The following is a 27,177-nucleotide window of genomic DNA, read 5'->3' as shown; positions in this document are numbered from 1 at the left end:
GCTGCATGGGGAGCTCCAGCCCCCGTCCTCCTGCAGGGCTAGGGGGGAAAAAAAGGGGATCTGGTGGTGGGGAAGGGGGGATCTGCTACCCCGGGGGTCCCCCCCTGTCCTGCCCCGTGTCCCAGGCTGTCAGCAGTGCCTGGGGGCTGAGGGACCCCCCCAGCAGCCCCCTCTCCCTGTCCCCATCACCCAGGTGGCAGCGAGCTGGGTCCCTGCGCATCCCTCTGCGGGCACCTCTCCCCGCGCTGAACCCCTGTAGGATTTGGGGAAGGAGGGGAGAGGGGGGGCAGAGCCCCTATTGCCCCCTCCCCCCCCCAAGCCCCACCAACACCACCCCTGCTCCCTCTTCACCTCCTGGCTCCCCGCTTAGGGCTAAGCTGTTCCGGGGAGGCTGCGCTGCCCGGCTGCCAACGTGCTCCGTCTCTCGCTGGCTCCTCTGCTCCATCCATCCATCCATCCATCCATCCATCCATCCATCCTTCCTTCCTTCTTTCCTTCCTTCCTTCCTTCCTTCCTTCCTTCCTTCCTTCCTTCCTTCCATCCTTCCATCCTTCCTCTCCTCCTATAGGCTAGCAGAGCGTGCCCGATGCGATACAGTGGCAGTTCGGGTCCTTGCCTATAGCTGCCTGTTTTACAAAGCTCCGATCCGTGCGTGTGCGTGTGGATGTGTGTGTGCATTTTATCCCTCCCTCCCATCCCTCCCTCCCTCCCTCCCTCTCTCTCTCTCTCTCTCTCTCTCACTCTAATGTGTGATCTGGAAAGCTTATAAAAGCCTGATGTAATCCTTAATGCAGCCCCTGGCTACAAAGACTGGATCTAGTTTCACAGAGAGAGATTCAGAAGCAGAATTTAAAAAAAAAAAGAAAAAAAAAAGTGGGGGGAGAAGAGAGAGAAAGCAAGAAAAGCAGACGAGTGGATTTTAAACAAACATATCTTTCTGCAGAAGACTATTCTCTCTCTCCGCTGCTGGGAAAGCTACTCTGAACCCTGCTGTATATTTTTTTTTTTTGGGGGGGGTGGGGGGGTGGAAGAAGAAGAAGACTTGATTGTCTGCTTGGATCTAATGATTTACTGGCTTTCAACTGTGTTTTTCCCTGCTCCTAAGGATTCCTCAAAAAACGGCTTAATTATTTTCAGCTTTTCTCTTCCACCTGCCTGTCTGCAGAGACACCAAAGGTTCTTCCTTCCTTTCCCTCCCCACCCCCATTTCTTTTAGGGTATTTTTTTTTCCCCCTTCTCTCTTCGGCATACACACAGCTACGTCTAAGTGTGTATGTATATATATACGTAGAGGCAAGAGTGGAGGGAGCGGAGGGAGAGCGAGCTCTGCCTTTTGGACTTCACGAGCTGCCCAATGTTGGTCTGGTTACCCCTGGATATGTTGCTGCTTTCCATTTGGAATTTGACGAAGGGAAGAAGGAGGATATAAAACCTGGGGAGCTCCGCAAGGTAAGGGACCCCCCCGGCCTCCCTTCCTTCTCCCGCAGCGGGGAGGGATGGGGGGGGACGCGACTTCTCTGGGATGCGCCTTGCATCGGGCACCGGGGGTCTCTCCAGCCCTGGGGGTGGGCAGCGGTGGGCTCCTCTGCTTTTTGCCCCTGGAAACAGCACCCGGCTGGAGGTTTTCGGCCCCCCTCTCTGCCCGCTCGGCAATTTGGACGGATGGAGCACAATCGCTCCCTGCCACGGGAAGTTTTAACTTTCGTGCATGCGGGTCCTGCGGGCAAGCATCGGGCGGCAGTGGAAAATATCGGTGCCTGCAGGATGCGGGGTGTTGGGGGGGAGAAATGCGTTCATGTCCTGGGGAAACAAGCTGGGGACTGGGTTGTTGCTTGGGGAGAAGGCAGCCAGGCAGGGGAAGGGGAGCAGGGGATCGCGGCGGAGAGCTGCAGAGCCAGCCGGGGCTGAGCTGCAAAGTGCTGCGAAGCCGCGGTGCCTTGGTGGGCAGCCCTGGGGTCCGGGACTCCTCAGCCCGCAAGGTTGGCAAAAAAAGTCGCGGAGGGAAAGGCAGCTGCTTGCCCTGGGCACGAATCCTGCCCCCATCCCTGCTCCTCGCCTTCCTTTTCTCCCTTGGGGAGTTTTTGGGGGGACCCTTCCTTGCTTGCTTTGCCACTCACAAAACCTTCCCAGGGCTGGAGGCGATGGCTTGGGAGGCAACGAGCTTCTCTCCCCCCCCGCTTAATGCTGTTTATCTGCACTTTGCTTCACACCGTAGGAGAAAATTAGCCTTTAGCCTATGTAGAGATGAGAGCATCACACAGACACACACATAGGATGCTCTGGGGCTCCTGGGGGATGTCAGCACCCAGGCACAGCTTCCCCTTTCCTATGGGGATGGGGTTGGGGAGGGGGGAGAAGGAGTCTCCATCAGGGATGCGTAATTACAAAGCATCTTGTTCTGAATCACCCTGTGTGGGAATGAATCGCAAAATTTGTCTCTCCCTCTTCCCCCACCGCCCCCTTCCCTTTCACGGCCTGACATTCGCTGACGGAGGGTGGCTGTTGATGCAGCCTCAGACTTTCGCAGGGAGGTATTTCAGCCATGCCTCTGCCAAGGCTGGAAGGAAAAGCGGGGCATGGGGGGAGCAGCTGGGCGGGGGGGGCTCAAAGGGACTTTTCAGCCCGGTTGTGTCCTGCTCCTGGCTGAGACGGAGCATCGCTCCCCGGCAATCGGAGGCACGGGCTGCAAATCAACTCTGCCAGGTACCTCCAGCTCGTGACTCATGCTCGCATCCCCGCTCCTGCCCTGGCAGAGGAAACAACCCCTGTGAATCATTTGCACGGAGAGGAGGTGGTAGCGGTGGGGGAAATATCAAGGCAAGGTCAAAGAGGAGGAGGGCAAAAAGATCTTTCCCCCCCATCTCCTCCATGTCCCTCGCCAGCCTTTCAAGCTGGGGCTTCCCAGGGCTTTGGGCTCAATCGTGCTCCACTGCTGGGGCTGGCGAGCTCTGGGGCCAGCTGATGGCTGAGGGAGGAGGAGGAGGAGCAGGACAGGGAAGGTGGGGGGAGCGAGGAAGAGCGAAGCTACTTTGACAGATGCCAAAACCTGCCTGCGAAAATCATGCCACCTGGAAAGCCAGAGCATTTCGGGAGGGTGCCGGGGTCCGGGGCGCACATCCCTGGCCCCTTTACCTGTTGATTTTCTCCAGGTTTGTTCCCTCCTGGCAGTGCAAAGCCTAAAGAAAGCCAGGAGGGATGAGCCCCGGGCACTCGGAGTTGACTGGCGACCTCCGCCGTGTAGCAGGGAGGACTGTGTATTAATGATGATGACTCTGCTTTGGCTGGTGCCGAAATATCTGTGTTATCTATTATCAGCTGGGAGACGAGGCTGGAGGCTTCGCAGAGCTGGGATCTAGTCCAAAGCCCCGGCTGCTAAAGGAAACAAACAACTCCCCGTGCATATTAAGTGGGTCCCGAATTAATTAATGACTCATTAACCTGGGGCCCGCAGCCGGTACCGGGCCCAAGACGTTGGTGAGGAAGAGGAGGGAGGGCGCAGGGTGTTTTTTTTTTTTTTTTTTTTTTTTTTTTACCCTGGGAGGCTGCTGAGGAATTGCACCAGGGCTCAGCCGAGCTGTGCTGCCAGGGGACCGCGGGGCTGAGCCAGGCAGGGGCTCTGGACAGGCAGGACATCCCATCCTACTGGGTCTCAGCTGCAGGTGAGGGGAATGAGGAGCACAGGGCGGGCAGGAAGGGGACCCCCAGGCTCTGCTATGCTTTGGCAGGGTCGGGGTGCAGCATCCTCGTCGCTAACTTCTGCTGCGGAGGGCAAAGGGGAAGGCCAGGCAGGAGCAGGGCTCCGGGCCCTTCCTGTAGTACTTGGGATGGGGTTGCAGAGCCCCAGGGGCAGGGATAGGGTCTGAAGCCCCTCTCCTCCTTCTCCCTGTGCCTCACAACCCAAAATTGCCCATCAGAAGTGGTCAGGACTGGGGAAGGACTGGATGCAAATAGGGGTGGGTTGCTGCCAACGAAGGGTCTGCACACCTATTCCTCTTAGATGGGGGAAACTGAGGCAGGGGAGGTGTGCTGGATGTGTCAGTGTGTGTGTGTGTGTGATTGTACTGGGGGGGGGGGCCTGAACCCCAGTCCTTGGGGAACAGCCAAAGGCAGCCTGGGGTGGGGGCATCACCCACCCACCCCACTGCTCTGCCACCAAGGAGAGAGCCCTGCAGGGATGCAGAAGGGGCATAAGGGGGAAAGGAAGGACGGGGACACACATACAGCCTTACCCTCCATCGCAGCCCCCCCTAGAAAATCCCCTTTTACCAGCACCCCAAACTTTGCAACACCCCCCCTCACCCTCCCCATGGCATCGGGGCTGTCCGGCTCGGTCGGGAGAGCTTGGGAAAAGGCTGGGGGCATCGCGAAAAAGATCTCAGAGTCCTGTTGGCTCCCCAGTCCTCAGCCCAGGCCATTTCTCAGCGCTGGGGGGGGGCTGCCGGGGGCGGCCGGGGCTTGCGGCGAGCGGCGGGGAGGTGGCGCTCGCAGCCCGGCTATCGCCGCCCGCCGCCCCCGGTGCGCAGGGATGCTCGGCAGAGACCTCCGGAGCTGTGTCTCCCCCTCCTCTTCTTTTTTTGCACACCCCCCCCCCCCAAAAAAAATAAAAACAACAAAAAAATAAAAACAAAAAACTAACAACCTGCTGCTGAGGGTTGCAATCAGGGCTGCTTCTCACCCCACCGGAGGTTTATCCCCTCTGCAAACATTTTCTCGTGCCATTTTTTGCTCTCTCCCCACCCCAACCTCTGTTTTTCCATGCACACCCCCTCCCGTGTATGCATTTTGCTCCCCACCACCACTTCTCCCCTCCTCCCCAGCAGCGTCCCCGTGAATGCAGAGGCTGCTCGAGGCTCTCCCTGGCTGTGCGCACAGCCGCAGCTCGTCCCCGTGCCCAGGAGGGGGGATGCAGCCCCCAGACCCCAGCCTGTGGATGGTGCCTTGGTCCCTACAAGCAAGGAGAAGGGTGCTTGGGCTCTGCTCAGAGGGTTTTCCAGCAGGGATTGGGCTCTGTCATTGCTCCAGGTGGTGATGGAGGGGCTCCCAGTGGCTGCAGGGGGCTTTTCTTTGCCCCCCTTTTTTGGAGAGGGACAGCGGGGAGCAGCAAGATCCTACATCCCAATTCACCTTCTCCTAGAGCTGGTGTTGCACGCAGGAAATCCCCTGCCATCGATACCTGTTGCAGGCTATCAGCTTTGCTCATTAATTAGCTTCAGGAAACCTGTGCTGGTAAACAAATGAGTCAAAGCCTTTCCCTGGGCCTGATCCTGCTTGCCACCTCGCCTGGGTGGGTGCAACGAGAGCGGAGTATTTTCTTCAAGATGGATGACAGCCTGTCTCTGTAACTACCTCGCCTCCTCCCCTCGGAGAAAATTCACATCCCCGAGCAAGCCTTCGAAGTGAAGGGAGCTGGCACCTGGCCTGGAGGTTTGCAGGAGTCTTTTTCGGTGTCGCAGCACGTATCAGAAAGGCTGCAGGAGAAGTGTAAGGGTCCCTGGTGCATCTCCCATGTCCTTCTCACAGCTCCTTCCCCATATCTTCTCAGTTTTCCCCTTGTCTGGGGTTTGCAGGAGGTGCTGGGCTGGAAGAGGACAGCTGTGGAATGCTTGTGCCTGAGTGAGAGCAGATAAGAGGTGCGTGACTTGGTGGTGGGGATTAGTTGCCCATCCGTATATTCAGGTGGGCTGGGGTCTTTGGGCTCTGAAGCATGGAAATAAAAGGGCTGGGGGCACAGTTCTTTCAACCAAGGTGGGGTAGGGAACTCCTGCTTTGCTCTGAACTGTGTCTCTGCCAAGGAAAAGAGAATTTTAGTGCCTCATCTGCACTGGAGAGGCAGGGTCCCTTTTCACTTGAGCTGTATTCTTTTTGCACGTGGCCCTTCAGGTCCCAGATTCCCAGGGCCCAGCTCTCTAAGTCCCAAAAAACCACACCATGGAGCTGTAGCAATCCTTGATTTTCCAGGTCAGGGCCACCAGAAAATGTCGTCCCAACCCTCAGCATCCTCCAGCCTCCCAGCACAGGCAGTCCCATCTACCTCATAACCCTTCTTAAACTTCCTACTACACGAAAGGCCACCCTTCCACAGCAGCACACCATCCCCAAGCCAATGTTGGTTGTGTTTCAATTCAGTATAAAGAATGACAAACTGGAAACCAAACTTCTCACTCGGAGAGCAATCTGTCAGGCCAGCCCACGTGGAGAGCGCACCTCCCTTTCTCCTAGAGGCACTCCGTGTGCTGATGGGCTCTTTAATTTGGTTGGTGGGGTGACGAGGCTACAAACCACATAAAAATAAAAAGGAAAATCAACAGCAAATGAGGTCCCTTCAGAAAGTCTGCTCGCCACCACGTCTCGGGCTTAGAAATTCCTCGCAGTGCTTTAGAGAGACGGTTTTGTGTTGGTCTGATTATGCTGAGATAATCTGTCGTGTTGCTCCAGAAGGCTCTCAGGAAAGGAGAAAAAATAAATAAAAAAGGAAAAGAAAGATGATGTTTTAAATCAGAGGGCTGCTAGATTGGTGACTCTGTCTTGCAAAGACACACATCACTGCCCCCTTTATGAAAATTTAAATTGGTTACCTCTGTCAGAGAAAATGAGAGGAGATTTGCTGATTTTAATTTGTTGGAGCAGATCGCCCCCCAGCAATGTTATCAGAATTAAACCAGGGATAGTTTCCTACCTTCCTTCTTCTGCTCCCTTTGCATTTTTTATTTTTTTCTGAAATATCCCTCTATAAAGCATTGATCAAGGAGTGGCCAGCTGATGAGAAATGAGCCACTGAAACTGCAAGCTTTGTCGTGTATGGTGCTGTGCCTTACCCCTGGGACAACAGGACTTGGGGAGAGAAAATGACATCTGGGGGAAGAATGAGCAGGAAATCTGGACTTTCTAGAATATTTTGGGAGGTAAAAAATGAAACAAATGGCTGAAATCTGCTGTAATGCTCTGCGTTAGGTTGAAGTACATATCTCAAGAAAGATATACAGAATGCAAAATTCTCCTTCCAGTGAGCATCTTATTTTTTAGGGGTTGTTTTACTACAGGTAGAGTTGCTGCTTGCCAGACCGATGTGGCCTGAGACAAGAAGGGAGGAAACCTGCACGTATTTGGGACACCATTTTGTGCATGTCACATGCACCTAGCAGTATATATTATTGCCAAGCTCTTTTCTTGAACATCTACTTTTGGCCTGAGGCAGGCCTTGTGATAGCTCATCCTACCACTTCAACACTCCCAGCTGCCTGCTCACCTTGTCTCCTGCCTGTTATCAGGCTGGCTTTCAAAAATGGAGATATTTCCTCGTTTATTGAGCTCATCTGGCCTGTAACAAAGTCCTTGCTGTTTGCAAAATGGTTCTATATTAGGACTATCCCATTCCTGGCAGACGAACCTGTTCCATATTCATTGAGAGTTAGCATAGTTCTCTCTCTAAATGCTTTTGGGACAGTGGCCATCATGATTTCCATGCTAGAATGGATCTTGAGCTGAAACACTTTCTCTCTGTCCCATCTGTGCTGCTATCTTCTTGTGGACCTCTCAGTTGATCATTTAAGCTCTCAGCTCCGTAAGCCTCTGGAAGTTTGGGCTACCCAACACAAAAGGCTGTGATATGGTTTTAAAAGATGCTGTGGTGCAATCCACTAAGGGCCAAGGGTGATCTCTCCCACTGCCAATCGTGGGTCTCAGCCCAGAGGTTCAGGTCACAGCTACTTTAGGCAGTGGTCACTCTGTACTTTGGTGTTTTCATCTGTAAAAAGGGGATGCCTGATTTCTTCCTTACCTGGTGCTGTTCCCCAGGCCCTGGTGGGGCTCTGTGCCAGAATGGACTTGGCCAACCTTTATTTCCTCCTTTTGGGATTGCGAGATGAATGACATCCGCCAAGCACCAGGCATTAATTATTCTTGTGTCTTGAGTGAATGAGTGTCTCCCCTGAAACCTTTGTCCTGAGTCATGTTTCCTTGTCCTTTCTCAGTTCTTATTTTCTTAATGCCTCCCTGTGACTGAGAGCCTGGAACTGTGTGAGTCTCCTGTCCCCTTCCTGGGTGCCCTCTGGATTAAGCATATGCTTTTCAGGAGACCTTGGCTAATATTTTGTCCTGCAAAACGCTTAGCTGTATAGTCCAGCCTGCTGATATAAAAGTAGATTAAGCCTGGGTTAGGAGCCTGGTTTAAACCATATATTGTTTAGCAGCAATCTAGCAATGACTATCTTCTTCTTGAAACAAATATCTGCTGGTTTCTGCAAATGAAAGTCGATACACCTTCAGAAGGAAATTTGTCCCAATGGGGTCTTTTGTATTGAAAACTCTGTTGGTAGATCTATTCATTGCGCGGGTTCGTTCCCTTAACAAGTCAGTTATTCATTGGCCATTGCTTGAGGGTGTGTGGGATTTATGGTCATAGTCCTGTAATCAGATATTTTGTTATAGAGGGCTTTGCCACCGCGGAAGGTTTAAATAAATCAGCATGCAGCAAAAATTGATTCTCTCACAATCTATTTCTGGACTCAGCTGCAATTTGAAGAATACTTTCCCCCTTCTTGAGCCATGCTGCTTATCTCTGCAGGTCCATGCTCTGGTCAGCTCTACCAAAGTTTTAATTAGTGCACATGCACTCATAGATCCAAACTCACACACACTTACATGTTTTCTAGATGTAATTTTTCTTCTGACAGCACTTGAGACACACTGTTGTCATTTCCCAGACCCCCAAATGTTTTCTCTGTCACCTGATTTAAGCATTTTGAGTTTGGAAAGGACTGCTTGAAAAGGTTTTAATCAAATGCCAGTAAAGAAAGGGAAATCTGATTTTGAGTACCCGCACTGATGCCTTAAGTAGTAAAGAGGTCGGTAAGCTAATCTCCACTTCTCAGATGTTGCTCTACAATCTGATCAGCCCTATTGAGATGAAGCAAGGGTTAATTACTGACAAAAAGGCTCCTCACCTTAATGCATACAAAGAAAAGGGCAAGGGTGAGCATCTTGCTTTTTTGATTGGTGCAAGCTCACCATGTGCAGGTGATGGAAAGCCTTCGGTTCTTGCATGTGCCCCAAGAGTGTATCTCTGTGGATGTAATTACAGCAGAGCCTGTGATTTCAGTGGCAGAAATCAGGGATGGGAAGATAGAAGGATCTCAGTAACCTAGCAGCCTGCACAACTGGGTGGCTGGTGATGTTAAATGTGCAGTGGCAGGGAACCTCTCCCCAGTGCTCAGGGCTGAACTGTCCTGGCATCATCTAGGCTTGGGAAGGAGTTTGGCAGTGATAGGGTTAGTCAGGGGTCTGATGTGCTGCCCATCCTGCACTGCTCTCTGGGGCAGAGCAGCTCTGAAGGAATAAGTAAATAGCCAATAAATGTTTGCTGCATATTCTGAATGCTTAAAAAATAACAATATGAACAGCATAAAACGTTGTCTGTCCTGTGTGACTTGTTGTCTCCTGCCAGCTCGGGGTTTTTAGAAATGTTAATAGGGATAACAATGCTGTAGGGACTTCCAGATTCTCCAGATGGAGATGATTCTGCTACCAGCAGGAGAGATGGTGGCAGTCAGAAGAGCAGCAAGGCTGGGAGGGCAAGGGGGAAGCAGGGAGAGATCCCAGGAAAATGCCAGTAAGCTGTGGGATCCAGCTAAGGAGGATGCATGGAAATATAAGGATCCTGTGCCATGGGAGTTGTAGTTGTAGGTGTACCCAAGGCACCCATCTGGACAACAGGGGCAATGCTTGCAGGCATGGAAATGCCACTGGAAAGGGAGGTTTTGGTAGGAAGCCCCCAGGTGGGGTAATCTCAGTCCAGAGCCTTGTCCTCTACCAAGACTGAGGAAGATGAGCGTGGGGATTGGCCAAGAGGTCCCTTTCAACCTCAAGGTTATGTGTTTGTCTGAAGATGGGACATGAGTGCTGCAGGGTTTGATGATCCCGTTGGATTAAGTTGTCCTCAGGAGCTGCCTAGCTCAGCCCTAGTGTCCTTTGACCTGGACATGGTGAGCAGGATATTAAAAGTTGTCCTGAAAAAAGTGCTGGAGTCTCCCAGGACAAGCTCCAAGGGAGTCCATGGTCTGATAGCCCTACTGTGCTCCCCCATTGCTCTGGGGTCTGGGAATTCCCCATAAAAGGTCCTTCCTTGTCCCTACATAATAGACTGTAGACAAAGCAAAGCATAAAAGAAGAAGAGCTTCAGGGAGCTGTAAAACCTTTCTCCTTCCTATCTCTAATAGGTCATCAACGTGTTCATAGAGGAACTCTCAGTGGTTTCCATTCTCTGTGGTGAGGGGATGTGGGACAAGGCAATGATTTTTCTCACCTTCCTTCCCTTGCCCAAGTCATCTGTCAGAAGGGTGTGTGGATCTAAATAGGACATGACTTTTCCCCATGCTGGAGTTTGGTCACTGGGCTGTGCTTGCATGCAGGTGACAGTGCTGGGAAGTGAGAGGAGAGCTGGTGCTAAATACAGCTGCCAGGCACAACCAGACACGTCGTGTCAGATGCTCAGCATTTCACACAGGCTGGAAAAAAAAAAAGTCTTCCTGCAACTTCCTCTACTCACAAATGCAGTTTAGGAGCTGCAAGGTGCACAGCACGCTGTAGCGATGTGGTTATTAAAACCCCAGCCTCCCACCACAAATTACAACCCAAATGCTGTGTTTGTTTCTCACTTAATGCTGGCCCTCGGAGGTTTTCTTTTAGTGCTAAGCCCTTTTGAAGTTGCTGTTGATTACAGAGCAGACAGCATAATCTCCCTGTGGAAGTTATTTGTAGTTGGGGGGAGGAAGGAAATCAATCACCCCAGTGCAAATACCAGAAATGGGGTAGGGAATTAATGATGCTGCTGGACCACACTTTCCACTCAGAGCCCAGTAGAGCATCCTGCCACTCAGAAGTCCCCTTCTGAAAGTGTCAGTCTGATTGCCACAACCCCACAGACAGGCAGAGAAGGAGTAATTGGAACAGGGTTCAGCTGTGCAAATTGGCTCCTGGGCTGGAAGGTGACTCTGGAGGTGTAATTGTTCTGTCCAACCGCCAGCCCTTCGTCAAATGCTGGCAACTGAGCCTCTGCTTATGCCTTATTTTCTCTGTTCTTGTGGCAACTGGCCTGGCTGATTCCTGGGTAATCCACAGGATAAATCAGGTAAAGTCACTGTGCTTTATTCCTTCCCAAATTGTTGGCCAACACTGTAGTCTCTGAACTTTTCTTGATGAACACTTCTAGGGTTGCATCACTTGGTCACCATGGGTTGTACAGCATCCATCATGGCTGTGGCCAATGTAGAGCTCTTGAGCACTGAGACAGCCAGTCGGTCTGTGGCTTTAATTAGTTGTAAAATGATCCATTGGCAGGGATGAGGCCAGTATCAAGTTGTCTTCTGATCTTGCTCCACATCCAGCCCAGCACCATCACTCCGTGAAGCTCCTGGAGAGCTGTTGCATCTCCTGACTATGACTTTATTTGTGCCTTTTCCTAAGAACTTTCAGTCTCAGGGATATTGGGATATTTGGACTGGTGGTACATGAAGTAGAGGAAGTCGGTCCTCCTTTGCACAGTGGCACCTGAACCTTGGCGCCTCCTGGTATTACAGTGGCAAAAGTAACGAGGGTGGGAGAACTCCAGACTGACAGAAAGCTGGTATGTTAAAAGCCAAATTTCTGTCTGTGGGAATCCAACTGCAGTTTCTAAGCTTTGATTATTAACATTATTCTTTTTCCTTTGGAGTCAAGGACTCTTGCTGGCGAGTCTCCTCTTCCAGATGTTCTTGACTTGATCTGTTGCAGGTTCTGTATGGCTGCAGCATTTGGGCCTTGACAAAGTTGACCATAAATTATCTTGAAATGGTAACAGCACAAAGTCAGGCATTTTTGCATTGGTGTGATGGGTATTCAAAGCTAGGAAGTGGAGCACATCAGCCCAGACCAGCACAGCCACCAGTACTGAGTAGTGGTTATTCTCCTTGATTTCAATAACTCCAGCAAGCAGAGACTCCACAAGTGGCTGAGGATTGGTAAAATATGAAGTATTCTTTCCCTTGAAGAAGAAAAGTTCTGGCAGTGGTAAATATTAAAGGTGGGGGAATGCTGAGGAAGCCTGGGTAGATATGGTAGATACTGTTAGCTCCATGGCAGCTAGGAGAAAAGCTCTGACACAGGCCGAGCATTTTTGTGCTCTGTTCAACCAACTTTTTAAAGATCTCTTTCCTTCTTATTCCCAGAGTGGAGGCAGTTTTCACCTGGGAACCTTCAGAGTTTCTTTTCCTTCTGGTAACTCCTTGTGAGTACTTTGCTGTGCCAGAATCTCAAGGGTGTGCAGGGATCTGAATCCCTGCTGATGTGCAATCAATGAAATATCACATCTAATGTTAATAAGAAATGCTTGCCAAGGCTTGTTCTGCAGTCCAGTAGCACCATGCAAGTTGTTGCCACAGGACTAAGTTCCTTCTGTCTCCCCACCTGCAGCTTAGCCTTGTTCATGCAGCTTATTAGTAATAATGCCTGGCCCGTGCTGTCCCCTGGACAGCACCTGGCATTGCTTTGCTAACAGCTCAGTAGTGTGGATGACCATCAGACAGCTCTTGTGGCCAGGCTTTGTGCGGTTCAACAGTGTAGCTGCAGACAAAAATGCTGCTGTCAAGCCAAATAATTAAAAATGAGAGGCGACCAGGTGAAAGAGAAAGAACAGAATGAGAAGGGAGCCATTGGCATGACTGAGCAGGCTGAGAGGCAGGCAGTACTCACAAACCACATCTCAGAAAAAGACTTTGAGGGTAGCCTGGGGTGTGCCAATCTTTGCTAACAGCATGGATTTACTCTCAGTGGCTTGGCCCACGATCAGTTGAGGTCAATGTGTTCCACAGTGGCGTGTGGCATCTGAGATGAGTCCCCAACACGGTGGTGGCTCAGCTGGGCTGCGTCCCTGAGTCCTCTCGCCATTTGATGGAGGCTCCTGGCTCACAGTGCAACCCCAGTCCCGTGCACACATGGAAGAGACAGGAGGGAGGGAGGGACCTGGCAGCACTTTTCTGCCCAAGCTTCAGTGACATTCGGTAGCTGGGAAGGATCTTGGCTCCTCCTTTGCAGCACTTCTCAGTAGTGATGAGGAAACACACCACTGACTTCCCTGAGCATCTGTTTCACCCATGGCATGGGGGAAGTGATTTTCTTTGCTGCTGTGCTGATTGGAAGTCGAACAGCCTCCAATCCTGTGTTGATTATGTTCCTGGGAGCATTGGGTCTCCTGCAGGCTCTGATAGCCTGCATGCATGAATGCCAACCTGTAACCCAGCAGAGGCTTCGAAACTATATTTTCTTTTGAGACAAAGCCTGATAATTTCTGGCCTTTTAAAAGCATTCAGGAACATCCTAAATTGTGTCCTCTGGGCTGGAATCCAATGTCAAATCTTTTGTATTTCAGACTCTCCTGTATTATTATTGGAACAGGGGGATGGAATCCCTACATGAACAATCGAGGACGTCCCACCCCCCTTTTCTCCGCCACTATGGCATTTTGCTGAACCCCAGGGTACTTTCTAATCCTCTCCCCCCTCTTGCAGTGTAGCTAGGGCCTTGTAAACTAAACAAGGATAAGACAAAGATACAGAACTGCCCTGCATTTGAGCAGACGGTCTGATTTTTCAGAACACACCCTGATTTCTTTGCAGCCCTTCTCCAGCAGCGCTCTCCCACACGGTGCCTGGACATACCCTGGAGGAAAAGCATGGACAGGGACTGCTCTCAGCAGAGACGTGGCCACCTCTCCTGGCAGGGAGAAGATTAAAATCCTCTACCCGTACAGTGAGCCTGTGTTAATTGTAAGGCAAGCAGCAGAACATGTGCTGAGCTGTGTGGAGATGCCTATCTGGGGGCTCCTCTCTGTCCTATAACACCGCACTGCAACAATCAGCCACTTTTACAGCTCCATAGATCACTGGATAAAAAACACATTTAATTCTATGGTAAGGTCACTTTTTAGTTAAAAGGGACAGAATGGATTTAATTTACAAGCCTCTCCAAATTTATGGCTTGCATTTAGACTTATATCTATTATGTAGTGCCAAACACGTATTAAAAAAATTGATTCCCCCTTTCTCCTCCCTAGATTTGCTGTGTCAGGCAGATTCTGATTCCTCTCCAGTTTGCTTCAAGCCAGCAGATAGACTAAGGTAGATCTAAATGACAGGGATGACATCTGTGACTGCAGAGTGCAGGTTTGTTTATAGGGGATGAAGCTGGCCCAGATCTATTCCTGGGTGGCCAGGAATGAAAATGCTTTCTACCAACCTACCACAATGCAGGATAGGAAGAGAGGGCTGTTGTCTGTGAGGAAAAATGCAACTCGAAGTAGCTGCAAGGTGCAGGTGGTCAACAGGTTAGCTGAGGTTACTGCCTTTGTGTGGGTCCTGTCACGGTAATGTGACTTGGATACAGCCTCTAAATTCAATGGCAAAGTTCAAGAAGAACAAGAAAACCAAGTGGAGATCATGGGGAAGATTTATTTTTTTTTCCTTCCAAGAAATCTTTTTAACTTTTTCAAGAAACATTTTGTCTCAACAACAGTGAGAATAAAGGTTGGGAGAGAGAGACACCATGTCAGGAAAGAGAAGGAACAGGGTGACAGCAAGATGGACTAGACTTTACTTAGAGCCTGATAATCATACACAGCATCTCAGTAAGTGGTGTTGTAGCTTTGGCCCTGTTTGATTTTATTTAAGTGGTCTCTTTGCAGAATTATGTACATCAGAGAGGGGAAGACAAGGCCATAGAAAGTCAACACTTGCAATGTCAGAAGGTATCATTGTTATCTTTTTTCTGCAGAGCAGGAGTGGTGGATTGTCCCCATGATGACTGCAAACCTAGTAGAGAGATGCCCTGCCCTGATTTTGAAGCTCCTGGGTGGTGGTGGATGGAGCACGTCATACGAGGGAGACTTGACACAGGGCCCTGAAATGAATGGGGAACCAGGGTCCTCCTTGGGATGATGGCAGCTAAGATCTGGTGAAATTATTTTTCCTCACAAAGGGTTTTCCAGTGCGACTGTCACCCCACTCTTTCACCCTTTGGGCTTAGCTCTGGTCTGAGCTGCACAACAGCACTGGAGACAACAGACAACATGTCAGGACATGGCCATGGGCTGAAACTTGAGCTGCCAATGGGTCTAGATTGGGGATTTCTCTACAGCTCGCCAGGCTGCTGTTCTTTGCCTGCTCCACTGCACGGTTCACCCACCAGGAGGGCAGCAATGGGAGGATCTGCCTTCCTTTCTTGCAGCTGTGTTGCTCGAGCAACTGTTTTCTACCTCTGTGATTAAGTTGTGCTCATAAAATTCATAGCAAACACTCTAGACAAGATGTTTGCTGCCTTTTAAAACCGAGAAGAGGAGAAGTGAACTGCATTTGCCTATATACAGTCCTGGCCATGCCTGACTGAGTGACTGCGGTAAAACTAGAGCTATAAATAAATGCATGTGCCTGCGTCTACCCCAGTAATCTCCTGAGAAGAAGCCATTTGCTTGAGGACTTCAGTGGGCTATCCATATTTTCAGCCTCCATTTGTATTAATTAGTTTTCTTTTCTTTTTTTTTTTTTTTAAATTTCTATTTTTCTGTTTATGCTATTGATTTTTTTTATTATTTATTTTTGCTTTATTGCAATGCAAACAAGGTAATACAGGATACTCTGGTTAAAATAGCAACGTGAACAAGGTGACAAGGGACACTTGGACCAAAGTAGCAGGCAGTGCCAAGGAACAAGCACGGTGCCAGGCACGGGTGAGGCTTTGGAAGAGGAGGGATGGCACTTTGCTTGAACAGGGTCACACTGTTCCTCTGACAGGTGCATCCAGGCAGGGTTTACCTGTGAATTGTGCAGTCCTGTTTGATTGTTGCATGGATTTGAATGGAGAGATCTATGTCCTTGGCTGTTCACCTTTTAATCTTACGTAGAATGACCAAAATAATATATATATATATATGAAAAGTGTGAAACTGGACCCCTTCAAATCTTGAGTTGCTTAGAATTTTATTTTATTTTTATTACCTTTGTATTTTTTTATTAATCTGAAATTTGAACTGTAGTCAGCCTCTACAGCTTTTTTTCAACAATGACAGCTGGGATAATTTTTTATTTTAATTACTACTAGTTTTTTTTTTTTTCTTTTAATATAATCTGTCTTTTAAAATTGCACGACTCCAGGAATTTTGATTTCCCAAAAGAATACCAGGTATTATGAGTGCTGCCATGGCTGTGACAGAATCTGTGGGCAGAAGTATGTCCAAAAAGGACCAGCGGATTACCCAGCAGTAATAAGGACAGAATACCGTCTCTGTGAGGAGTGAAGTATTCGCCTTCACATCTTTTCTTTCAGTCTCCAAGGAGCTCTGCTTCTCTAACAGCAGCATCTTAGAAACTGAAAGGAGCAGTTCACAGGCAATGAAGGTCTCTCTGGCACCATAATCCCATTTATCAGCATCCTGGCTGGAAAGGGCATGTCCTTTAAGTTAATGGCGAGCGTGGAGATCAAGAGTCATATTTTTGGAAGTCTAAACAGGAATTTGCCTAAAATTAAGCAGCTGTAATGTGCCAATGGGAACTTTGGACTTGTAGGTGAGATTTAAACGTGGGATGGAAGCTGACAGTCACACCTACATGAGAAAAAATCAAAGAACCCCTACAAGGGTGAAGATACATCATGGGGTAATACTGAAGGGAGAGGATTAAGGATCGCTGTATTTAAAGTGGGTCCCTTCCAACTTGTGATACTGCATTCTGTTCTATTTCTCTGGAGTCAGACTTGCTGATGTGCAGAGGTTTTTGCTGTATTAAGGAGAAAGTTTCATCTCTACCAAATCTATTCACCTCAACATGGAGAGGAAAATAGTGCAGGAGGGAAGTGAAAGCATGAACAAGAGGTATCTGTCCCCAGTACTGAGGTGCTCAACAAGGTTTCCCAAGAGTCTGAGGCTCAGAGAGGGAGAAGGAGGGCTCCAAGATAGTTCATTATGGTCAGAATAGCGCTGCTGGTCTTGGACCCACTCATTTGAACAGAGCCTGTTAACATCATGCGATATCCTATAGGGATAAGAATCCTCTCTGGTATTTGCCCTGCACCCCTAAAATGGCTGTATCCTTGATGATAAGGCATTAGAGATGGAATACCCTGGAGTAAAAGTGAATAAACAAGTGGAAGGAATCTCTCCTGCCTGCAGAAGATAGCTGCCAGGTCTCTAGAATGTCACAGGAGTTCCTTGAGGTACCGGGGGCTTTAATGTAAGGTTAGAGTAGAAAACTTTCACCTTGTTGCTGATGACACACCAAACACCTGGGAGAAAACACCCGCAGGCATCTCATGGAACAGAGACAAACACTGATGCAAAAGCCCCTGTTGAGCTTGGCTCTGTAGATGGAGGCTACAGAGGTGTGAAGCTGCTTCCATCTCCACGTTAAATGGAAGTGGACAGAAGTGGAAGGGCATTTCTTGAAGCCAGCTGCCTTCCAAGTGAACTCCAGCTGAATGGGAGCAGGGGATTCCCTTGTTAGTCATACAGGGCTGATTGTACAGGTCTATGACTTTTGTGATGGCTGGAAAACCCAACCTATAAATATATATATATATATTATATTTATCAAATCAAGCCTGTTTATTCTAATAGTATCACAGCACTTTAGTGTAAAGAGTCTTTCTTTCCCTGCTGTTTCTTTCTTTGCTTTACAGTATAGTGTTTTAATCTTCTGTTTACATTCCTTTTGCAAGGCCAAATACACCAGTATCTTCTGATGGCTTGTGTTCTCCTGGTCATCTTAATGGTCTTTCCCTATAATCCTCCCTGTCCATGAATTCATCTTGAACTTGAGCATGAAATATGCACACAATATTTTCAATATGGCCAAAGCTAATGTCCTCCTATGTTTGGAAATACTTTCCCCAGTGAATTCTAGATTGGCACTGCTTTTTTTTTTTTTTTTCAGCTGAGTTGTTTGTTTGTACCCAACCTGTGTCTTAATCCTCTGTTTTTCTTCTTCTTAAGGGTGACTTTATTCTTCTACAGCTTTTAGGTTAGAACGTGCTGATTACCTAAATAAGCCCCCATTACCCTTACGTTACACCTGGGGAAACTGGGACAGAGGGAAAAAGTCACTTGGCCTTCATGAAGGAGACAGTAGGTCTTGCCAAGACCTTGTTAAGGAGAGAGGCACTTCAGGCTTCAACGTCAGGCTGCTGTGGGCAGCCTTCGTCCTGTGGCCACTTGCCTCTGACGCTGGTGGAGTCTAGGTTCAAATGCCTCTCCATGGGCAGAGGCAGCCTCTACCAGGCAGGCATTATTATAAGGAGCCTGGTTGTTTTTCCTGCTCCTCAGCCTATGTCCCCCCCTTCCCTGCTTTGCCGGGCCGGGATGAATAGGAAGAGAGAGGCTCTGAGTGGACTCTGTTCTCCAACACCAGTCGCTGCTGAATTTCAAATAACTCCCCAAACAAAACCCAAACAAGCAGGCTCTTGTGTTCCTCTATCTCCTCTCTCTTTGGCCTTAGTCACCAGGCTTGGCAGCAGCGCTGCTCTTCTGTGGCTCGTCACATGCTAGCCGGGGAGGATGGGCTGCTCTTTCCTTTTCCTTTTCCTTCAGGGGTCTAAAACAACAGGGCCCTTTGCCTTGTTTGCTTTGCTGGGGCAGGAGGGAATGGGGATGGAAAAGGGGGAGGATGCTGTAAGTCTCAGCATGGGTCAGCAGCAGGGTGAAGGCTGGCATCTTCGGAAGAGCAGCTGCCACCTCCTGTCCTTGTCCCTTGCCTCCCTTGTGTTGGTGGCATCTGGTCTCCTCCTCGCAAAGAGGATTGGGAAGGGGATGGCTGCGAAGAGATGGAGGGAGAGGGGAAGGAGCTGCCCTGTGTCTGGGGACGGAGGCTCCCTCACGTGCTGGGGCCACTCGCCAACTGGCCGGGGTGTCCCGGCTGCTGGTCAATGAAATTGTCTCAGCTTTTGTCCTAAGCCCTCCCGTCAGTGAAAGGGCACGGCAGGACAAACCCGGCTGGAAACCACAGTTTGGCTAGTGTGCTTGGCCTGAGATGTCAGGGGTGGACGTCACTCTTGTGGAGCTGGGTGATGGTGTGCATGGTGGGCTGGGGAGGGGAGGGGGAAAGGAGAGCACACAGCTCCTCTGGTCACCTCTGCACCCCATAGCAGTCTGCGACATGGCAACCATGGCCCAGGCAAACTCATGATGTGGGCAGAAGGCTTTCTAGGGGGTCCTGAGACCTGCCCAACTCACTCCAGTGGTGATAAAAGGCAGGGCTTGAAGCCCTTCGACCTGCAGGGAGAATGATGTGTGGCAGGGTCAAAGCGATGGCAGCTTGGTGCAGCTCCTTACGACCTCTTGATTTTTAGCAAGCCAAGCCTGATAGACTGAGGACAGTGTAGTCTGTTTTCCATTGAAAAGAGGGAATTAGCACCATTCCTTTATCTCCTGTCTTAGACCAGAAAAGCTCTCTGTGCAAAACTCGCTCAAGATGCACTGTGAGCGTTTGGCTGCATATTGCAGAGTTGTTCACTCAGGCACAGGTTGTGATTCAGCCCAGCTTTAACAGGGTGAGAGGAGCTGTCCATCCTGGCAGCGTGCTTGGTTTGCACTGACTTTAAACGGCAGGACATGACCCCTTGCTTGTGATAAGTGTTATTAAACTCCCAACCTAAATAGTCCAAAAGAGAGCAGGAGTTTATGGAAAGCCTGTTCCACTGGTCCGAGTAAAAGCCAGCCGGCTCCTGCCTGTGATCTACTGACTAGAAAGAGAAAATCATTAACAACTTTGCCAAGCATAAGAGCCTAAATGATAGCTGGTGCCTGTGCAAACTCACGGGCTGGGTCAGTACAAAGGAAGCTGTCTCTTGCGGATAAATACCAATCTTCCTTCTGCAAGGCTTGTTACTGCTGCTTTTTTATGGGCTAAACAGCATCCAAGATCTTGTCGTTGCAGCAAGTCACTGCGACTGAATGGCTCACAGGACTGTCAGAAAACACAGAAGTAAAGTATAATGGTGTGGTTTGTGCTAACCCTGGGTTTCTGGTCTAAGTGCAGAAAACCCTGGGTGAAATTCAATGGCCTCACTCTGCCTGAGGACAAACTACATGAACAAAATGATCCCTTCTGGAATAAACATATTTATATTAAGCAAATATTTAATGAAGAATGGCCTACACCTGGTGCCATCCCAGTGTTTTGCTTGAGCTGAAGAAATTATCCTGAAAATCTCCTTCAGAATGGTGCTTCATAACAGTCGATTTTTGCATCTGCTGCTGTGTCCACCATCAATTTTTTTGAGCTGGGTTGAGCTGGTGACCCTGACTGTACATTGCTCTGCTGCTTTTGAAAGTGTTTGGCTTTTTGCAGTTATACTCAACACTCTGATTCTGAGAGGGAGCTCCTATTAATATATCTTCTTATATATTCCTACATATGATCTTTATAGCTAACTATATATATGAAATAGTGAACACCTCCAGCAGGGAGTGGTGTGTAAGGAGCCTTTTACTGCTAAGCAACCGCTTCAAACTCAAGGCTGTGAATTGTTTCTCAGCCTATGACAGCTCTCTTAACCCCTGAGCTCTTCTGCTGAAACTGGGAAGAAAGAGGCATTTTGAAATGAATGTGAAAGGCAATTTTATTTTTAAAATGCAACTTGTTCCAGAGACAAGGTTCTAATCTTTTCAAGATGGATGTTTTCCAAGCTGTTGGGGAAAAATATCAGAAAAAAGTAGTTAAAATTACTACTCAAAAACCCAGTTAACTTAATATGTTTTCTTTCTTTCTTTCTTTTCTTTCTTTCTTTCTTTCTTTCTTTCTTTCTTTCTTTCTTTCTTTCTTTCTTTCTTTCTTTCTTTCTTTCTTTCTCTTTCTTTCTTTCTTTCTTTTTCTTTCTCTCTTTCTCTCTTTCTCTCTTTCTCTCTTTCTCTCTTTCTCTCTTTCTCTCTTTCTCTCTTTCTTTCTCTTTCTTTCTTTCTTTCTTTCTTTCTTTCTTTCTTTCTTTCTTTCTTTCTTTCAGTCTGTTGGGAAAATGTTTTGAGTATTCTGTGAACTCATTTGCTCATTCATAACAGCTTATCTCAAAGCCAATTTTTAGCCAGTGATCATTGCCAAACTCTCTTTGACTACTAGATATTCATGATCCCTTCAGTTGCATTATATATTAAATTATATTTGATAAAATACAGACCATGAATCACAGTCGTTTCAACCATACAGTGGTTTCAGTAAGTCCATATATAATACTAACATGTGAAAGCAGTTTTCCAAACTTTTTTTAAAAAATGAGTTAAGTTGGTTTTATACCAATATTTGCAGACAGGGATATTGGGATTTCAGAAGTCTAATTTCAGCCTTGGGTGCATGTATGTGTGTGTATGTCTTTTTCTACCTGTGTGCTATACACATATACATATATTTAATCCTGTTCCTTTTGTGAGTAGTTGATCAAAACAGAAAGTCAAGTGCTGAATAGGTAATGATATATATATATGTGTATATATATATATATTCACAATATCTCAGGCACAATGGTCCTGGTGAAGCTCTCTGTGGAGAACTGAATCTTCAGCTGCTGGCTTTGAGGGCCTTGCTCCTTCACCCTGACCTCCTGAGTTGTTGAGAGGTTGAGATCCCTCAGCCTCTACCCAAGTCCTTGTCACTAGAGGGAGGCAAAAGGATGCCTTGTACAATGAAATAGTAGACCTACAGCTCTTTTGATAAGCATTTTTCCAAATGTTCCACTTATCATCAAAGTAATCATCAACATAAGCTACCAGCAGCAAAGAAGGAAAATGAGACAGTACATTACTCTTACAGCTGCAAATTTGTTCCATGTTTCTCCTCCTAGTCCCAATCCAAGTTCACCAGATTTCTGAAATCTGGAGATTCTCCATCTGTAGAAAGAAATTGATAAGGAGAAATACCAGATGGTGGTCAGGGGTGAATGTCTGGGATGATAAGGATTTTGGAAGATTTACAGAACATGTTGTTGATGGTTGCATCAAAATTGATTTCTGAAAATGCTATATAAGAAAAAAAAATAAAAATAGGCATAGCAAATCACAAGATGCAGAGCAGCTGCAATGGCAACAACATTTGCCATGCAAGTCCTGATCAACTGCACTTTCTATTTCTTCCTGTACCTGGAAAAGGGGATTCTCTTTCAATATGGTGATGTTTCCACAACCCAAAACTCAAAGGTTAGGAACCAGTATTCTTTAATCCTAAATAGCCTTACTGCTACGCTAAACACCTTATTACTAGAGCTGAATGTGTGAAGACTAAAGGCAGTACTTAAAGGTTACTAATGTTACTAATTACTACTGGTCATTAATGACCAATCAGAGTGTGAAGAATGACTTTGTATCTTTTCCTCCCATGACCTGCACTAACGAGTCCCACTGGCTTTTTACACTTATGAAGGATTTTCCTTCTACCCATTTAAAATAAATACCCTTCTAATTTCCTGGATTATCAACCAGAGAGGTAAAAGTTCTGTGAGTTACCTTTCTTTTGAGTGTGTGTTTGTGATGTTCTCCACTGGGTGTGCATTTATGACAAAATACTTCTCTGGTGGATTAGGAAAACCAAATAAATATTCTATATAATATATATAGAATATATATATAGAATATATATATAGAATATATATATATATTAGAATATATATATATAGAATATATATATAGAATATATATAATCTATATATATTCTATATAGAATATATAACTTTATTGTTATTATTATTGTTATTATATATTATTATTATTATTATATAGATATAGTTACATTTTGATCTTGTTTGCTTGGATGGCAAGGGACCATTTTTGCCTGTGTACCTAAATGGAGTTTTCCACACCCCACTTAAGTAAAATCACAGCAGTTCCTTATAAAGCATCTGTGGTCAGGAAAAAAATCCAAATCTAGCAGATTAGTTACCTCATCTTTCATCAGATGATAATGTGTTCTTGCTCCAAGGCTTCCAACTCCCACACTTGTGAAAGGTGTCTTATAGCTAGTGTCACAGCTGAGCCAGGGAACCAAAGAATCAAGTTTTGATCAGTAGATTCTTTCCTCCTGCAGAAGCAAAGACTCTCCATGGACCTGAGCTGTCTGGAAGGACATCTCAGAGATGCCACTGGCCAACTCCAGTTTTATTGTTTTCTCTAGGAACAATGTTGAACTCTACTTGAAATCCCGATGAGAAGAGGTGACTTGGGAATTTGTAACAACTTATTATTGGCCATTTGTGCATCCCTTGGCACTGCTGCTCTCATCTAATCATTTCCCTATATGCACCCGAAGGCAGCTAAAAGACAAGACTGGTTTCTGTACCCCCAAGACACTGTTAAAGTTAGTGGCCTCAGTTGTTTTAAGTGCTCAGGTAATCCTAGAGAAATATAGTCCATCCTTAGTCAACCAGTAATGTGAAAGTGGACTAAGACTCTCCGTGGAACCATGGACTGATTGGCTTTTTTCCAGGCTCGTCTGAATGTAGCTCACTCAATGGACATCCGAATAAAGCACTGATATGCCCTTAGACACAGGTGCTCTGAAAGTCACTCCCCAAAAGCCTCATAAACATGTGAATGCCTTAGAAACCTTGCAGAATAAATATCAAAGCCACTAAAGGCTTCCCTAATACAGAACTATGAAGGTTGTGTCAGCAGGGCTGTTTATTAATAGGGACTCCTTGATCTACTTCTTCTCATTAGGACATGCCAGGTCACTTCATTCTCTCTGCAGAGAGGGGATCCCTTTTAAACAGGTGTGTGCCTTGACCTCTGAAAGGAGCTCCAAATCTCTTGTGTTTGCTGCCACGACAATTTCTGTGCTTTAAGGCTTCCAAAGATGCTGTGAAACCTTCAAAACGCCAAAAGAAATTTCTTCAATATTGATCACTTACAAGAAATAAGTATCCTGGATGAAGAATGGGGAAAGGTGCCAGACTGGGTGGAAAACAAAGGGTGGCACAGACAAGAGATTTGAGGTTTCTCTCTTTGCTTATGACTCTCCCATGGTTTGAGTCCCTCATGCAAATTCTGAGCAGGGAATGAGGAAGAGAGCTTTTTCAGGTCCCAGTGATGACAAGGGGAACAGACGCTCTTGAAGGTCGCCAGAATGCTGACATTTGATAAGCAGCAGTAATGGAAAATTACAGATCCTGACCTCCTCTGGCACAGCAAAGGACGTACCAACATGAAACCATCCCCGGGGAGAGGAGCTGTGACTGCACCTGCCTCCAAAGGGCAAGGAGAGGACAAACGTCACAGAGGGATGGAAATCCTAACAGTGCCAGGCCAGACAATGTCCAGTTGTCCTTGCATGGGGGCACTGGGATGCTCTGTGAATAGTTTTTCCCTTCTGAGATAAATTCCCTTTCATACCGACTGTACATTTTGGATCCTCCTGTCCAACACATGCATGCAAAATGTTATTTATCTCATTTTTATTATTATTATTATTTAAATCTTTCCCAGTTTCTTTAAAAAGAGGTGGATGTTTAACCTGGCTCTACATCATGCTCAAAGAAGCAGAGAATCAAAACTGACTCTCCTGTCCCAATGTAAGTGGTGAGGCTCTTTTGATGCTTTCAAAAATTAGTGTGATAAGAAAGACTTCCTTACTGCATTGTGGAGAGTGTCTCATTCCAGAATAGCCATTCAGAAACACGTCGCTTTATTTTTACCTCTAAAATCACACCACACATCTCCGTCATACTCCCATGTGGAATACCTCTAGATCTACGTGATACTGTATGGGTCAGAAATTTAAATGAACCTCTGACCCACTCATTTACACAGTGTCTGTGGAATTTTCTCTGATCTAGTGTTTTCCTTGTGATTACATTCATCGGTGGCCTTTCGTGACTGTGAAGAGAAAAGCTATGCTATAACAAGCCCAGGAAGCCAGAAGTAAGCTGCTCTATTCCTCTTAAGCCCCATGCTCATTGCTGAGCTGAAGAAACAATCAGTGGATTGCCTTCAGCTTGAAGAGGCTGAAACAGAGCATCAGTGGGATTAGAAGGGCTTAGGGGTATTAGGATAATTGGTGGTGCTAATTTCCTATGCTGGAGACTTCCAGCTGTGTGAAGATACTGCAAGTTGCTGCTCTCTGCAGAGAAGGATGCACTTTAGAAAAAAGAAGTAGCTGGCTGGTGTGCAGGAGGAGTGAAGAGATGCAGAAGAGTGTCAATATAACAGGGTCTGAGTATAGCAAGATCTGCAGCTTTGGTATTAAGTGAAAAGATAGCCTAGAAAATATGATGTATACATTTTTGTAGAATACAGTAACCCCAGGTGAAGGACGAGAGGATCAAGAGACTGAAAGCTTCACTGGGGACTTGAGCTGGGAAGGGAGAGGGGAGATACCATTACATCTTCTTGATAAGTGGGGAAAGATAAATAAAAAAGCAGCCCTGTACACAGAAAGTGAAGATGCTGTGAAACCTAATGAAACCATCTGATATCCTGTGTATAGCTGTGTATCTCAGCTCTAGCCTGAGAACAGGATGCGCAAGTATCTAGATGACCATCTCTAAGGCAGAGAGGCTGCCCAGAACTAAGGTTTTAAAACATCATTCCTGTTGCTCTCTTAATTTGGTGCACTGTAGTTTTTTAGTTTGTAGGATATTTTGTTTCCTTGCTTGGTTTTGGTTTTTGTTTTTCAGAGAAAGGTGGGGATTTTGAGGCTTCCTGTGTCTGAAGAAGCAAATTCTAGTGAACCCTCCACAATGGCACAATACCAGACATTAGGGAGGCCATGAATTTTAACCTTCCATCCCTTCATCTGTGTTTTTCCTTTTAGTACTAAGGAGGATGGAAACTTCCTTGCTTCCCTAAGAATGCTCCTATGCTCTCTTCACATGTATTGCTTGAGGGTTTCAGCAAGCAGCTGGTTAAATCCTGTGGAGGCAGGGAGGATTGTCTTAAAGGAGAGCCAGAAATGCTGAAATTCTGTGAGCAAGACTTCTCCTGCTCCATCTTTGGGGAAGTGAGAAGTGATAGCGTATGATTAACTTATGAAGTGCTCACCGAGGCAACGTCATTAGTACGAACAGGCCCTTGTGAAAATGGGAACTGCCAGAACATGAATTTTTAACGTCTGGTCTGCATTAAGATCAAAACGTGACGGAGACTAAACTTAGAGCCTGAACTCAGAGAACAGCACTGCTATTTGTGGCAGAAGCCAGAGATGGATTTAGGGGAAAAGTAAGGGAGTGTTTTTTAGGAGGCTCTCATGCTGGGGAACATCCACCAGTTTTGGAAAAGTCTCAGCACAAACTGGACTTGTTTTTAGAGGATGGTCACATCTCTGTCTTTATCCAGTGTCTCCTCTGGGCTATTTTATCTTTCTGCCTTTAATTATTTTCTTTTTATCCCTGTCTGCAATCACTTTCACTCCTGATAGCCAGCCCTTGCTTCTTCCTTCTCCCAGGCCATCTTTTTCCATCCTATGCTGACTGCTGGTCTCCCTTCTTCATTGCTTTGCACACATGCTCCCTCCCTCCATCTCCTGGAGGAAAACTCCTCTGCTCTGAAGCCAGGAGCTGGCACTGGAGGGAAACTGCATTGTGCAACTCAAGTGATGTGGGAGATGGCCAGATGCAGGCTGCCATGGCAACAGCTGGATTTTCCTCCCTCTGGAGATTATATTGATATGACAGGGAAAACAAAGAGAAAACCCCAAACAGTTAGGGGGAACAGAAGAACCCAATTCCCCAACAAGATCTAGGGGTCTTTTTACATATTTCCCAGGGCATCTCTGTTGTTTGTACAACAACCTTGTTGACTGTTGCTTGAACATGGTAAGCAATTAGGGGGTTGGTTTGCTTCCCTTTGGCCGGGAAGACCTTGCTCAGTGCTTCCTGTTCTCTGATCTTTGAGCTGAGTGGCAGAGCTGTGGTCGGTGTTGAGATTTAGAGATAACTGTTGCAGTTGTTCTACACAAAAAGGGGCACTTGGGAAGATCTGGGCTTCAGGGTGTGAATGGGTACAGGGTTGTCTCCAGAAGAGGTCCCAGTGCTGCTTCTTCTCTGTGACAACTCAGACGAAGGGCAAGGCCAGCTCTTTGTCATGGGGTTGTTAGAGAAGTTGACAGCATCCTACTTGTGCATGCAGACACGTGCAAGTCTTCTTGCGTCAAGCAACAGAGATGAGATGTCGACAGACTATACTTCAAA

General features: G+C 47.2%; 1 protein-coding gene across 4 annotated transcripts in view; it reads left to right on the top strand.

Moving 5' to 3' along the window:
- The first annotated feature begins 747 nt into the window (after positions 1-747).
- Positions 748-27,177, top strand: part of ADGRB1 (adhesion G protein-coupled receptor B1) — a 259,845-nt gene continuing 233,415 nt past the window's right edge. For 3 of the 4 annotated variants that reach the window (XM_083825569.1, XM_083825568.1, XM_083825566.1), the window contains exon 1: positions 749-1,449. The gene's annotated coding sequence lies outside the window, so the exon portion shown is untranslated. Of the gene's footprint in view, positions 1,450-27,177 lie in introns of all 4 variants that reach the window. The other variant, XM_083825567.1, reaches the window with a different exon arrangement.

This window comes from Anser anser, assembly GCF_964211835.1.
Source record: "Anser anser genome assembly, chromosome: 2".
In the NCBI taxonomy this organism is placed as follows: domain Eukaryota; kingdom Metazoa; phylum Chordata; class Aves; order Anseriformes; family Anatidae; genus Anser; species Anser anser.
The sequence above is the reverse complement of the archived record's forward strand: the minus strand, read 5'-3'. Positions and strand labels throughout refer to the sequence as shown.